This window comes from Buceros rhinoceros, unplaced genomic scaffold (genome assembly GCF_000710305.1).
Source record: "Buceros rhinoceros silvestris isolate BGI_N320 unplaced genomic scaffold, ASM71030v1 scaffold37364, whole genome shotgun sequence".
In the NCBI taxonomy this organism is placed as follows: domain Eukaryota; kingdom Metazoa; phylum Chordata; class Aves; order Bucerotiformes; family Bucerotidae; genus Buceros; species Buceros rhinoceros.
In genome coordinates, this window is record NW_010410621.1 from 17,668 (window position 1) to 19,712 (window position 2,045).

Sequence of the window (2,045 nt, forward strand, 5' to 3'; positions counted from 1 at the left end):
TCCTGCTGAGTCGAGGCCTTTGCTGCTGCCCCACCACCACACCAGCAGCAGGCTGAGGGGCCACACGGAGCTGTGCGGGGACACAGCCGGGACAGCTGACCCCAGGGGCAGTCCACACCACACGACATCACGCTCAGCATACAGAGCCGGGGGAAGAAGAGACGTTCGGAATGATGGTGTTTGTCTTCCTTGGGAAGTATTTTTACTTTTCAAAGTATAATAACTACAGCTTTGTGGAATACAGTCATTTAAAAAAAGAAAAAGTTGTGTATTCACACATCTCTCAGTCAGAAGGAGAGAATGTATAGCAGGCATTTAACAGGATAAACTCACAGCCTGCAGACAGTCTTTCAAGGCTGAAGACCCACTTTTAAAACCTTCAAGTTCTTCAAACCTTACATTAAGTGAAAGCATCCAGAAGTTAGCAAGACAAGCGTTAAAAGAAGGATTGCTTACCTGCCAAGTATCAGTACGCAAATCTGTCCTCTTACAAGTGGGCGAACTGCTAGAATTTACATGAAGCCAAGAGCAAACACTTCCTCAACTCCTAACACCGCTCTGCAGACTCCTACCACATACCACACCTATCATGTAAGGGACTAGGAAAAATAGATTTCTGCCTCCCTCAGATGATGCTACTCAGGTTCCATACAGTCACAAACTGCAAAAGAAAACAGATTCCCGAATACGGCTGAAATATGCTTTTGCGTGCCATGCTGACATGTTTGCAGCACCTTTCACACGATGACAGTAAGGGTGCTTTACGAGCCTCAGCTGCTGAAGGCCCGTGTTCTGAAAAGCCAGGAATCCCAATTTTCCCAAAGCACCACCATCTCTTCGAAACAGGGAGGAACTAGCTATTTTTTCCCTGAACTCTCACTTCCCCTATTTCCCACCTCCCAAAGGCTACCCATACATCAGGATACATACTGAATAATAATTAACATTCTGGTTTATCAAGGGTATTTACTCTTCAGAGAGAAACAGGCACGTAATAAGGAGAACACTGAAAACATGTGGTAATTTTTTTCTGTTTAAGAAAATCAGCTTCATCAGCAGTTCATCATCCTGCTGTGAGATGCATCACACTAGCTAAAAAAAAAATCGCAAATTATCATCCTTGTGTTTTACTCGACTAGCGCATCAGGCTGTCACCCAAGTCACACACAGCCGCAGCAGAAGCCTCTGTCGCCTGTAGGCTGCGGAATGCCTTCGGGCTTTTAACAGGCACGCCTGTGATTTCAGCACTTCACCACAGAACTCCCTCTTGTACTGAGCGTTTTGATCAGCTGGACACACAAAGAGCGAACAGAACAACTTTAGGAGCGACTCTAGATGAGCTTGCTGGAGCAAAGCATCCCGGAAATTAAACCTGTGGTTCCAGAAAGCGTTACCGCTCTCTGAGCTCACGGGTGGGCTCCCAGCAGGACAATTCACGTGGAACGCCCACGGCACCCGTTTTCTTAGCTATGCTGCTAACCATACAGCCACGGCAGCGTGACAAAACTGCAGGGGAGCTTTAAGTTGTCATGGTTCTCCGACAATACCCACCTCCACCACCTGGAACTGCCTGAAGGGGACTTCTGGGAGCTATAGCGATAGAAACAAAAGAACAATGATGCCAGAGCAAAGTTTAAAATCCCACTCCTTAACTTACTTGCACGAAATGTAATTTCATGGATCTGCATTTCCTCTGATGAAGCAAATAACTTCTTCAGCACCTAGCATGACGAGAGGGACACAGCTCCATGTCCTCTTTTAGGACAGCACTGCGGGAGAAACTCAGAATCCTGCAGATGGCTCGCAGAAGGAAAAATATTGTTCCGTTCACTTTTTAAATGATCTTGACGGTTAAAGTTCATGTTGAGCTAGCAGATAAGAACACACACACCAAGTTAGCAAACGTGTTTAGTAGCCAACACTATTCTTCAGCTCTTTCTGTGAGGGCATGCTTTTTTGGAAAGGCCTTTACACACCCCAGTGAGATTACTCCAGAGGTACTCAACTAGAAAGGAAACAGAATAATAGAAATATGAAAATATTTT

The 2,045-nt window shown here is 45.6% G+C and overlaps 1 protein-coding gene across 1 annotated transcript in view; it reads right to left on the minus strand.

The window, feature by feature from the left end:
* The window catches only part of SEC22A (SEC22 vesicle trafficking protein homolog A (S. cerevisiae)), a 16,199-nt gene extending 14,493 nt beyond the window's left edge, over positions 1-1,706 (minus strand). Inside the window, exon 1 of the mRNA XM_010135705.1 lies at positions 1,658-1,706. The gene's annotated coding sequence lies outside the window, so the exon portion shown is untranslated. The remainder of the gene's footprint in view (positions 1-1,657) is intronic.
* Positions 1,707-2,045: the final 339 nt, after the last annotated feature.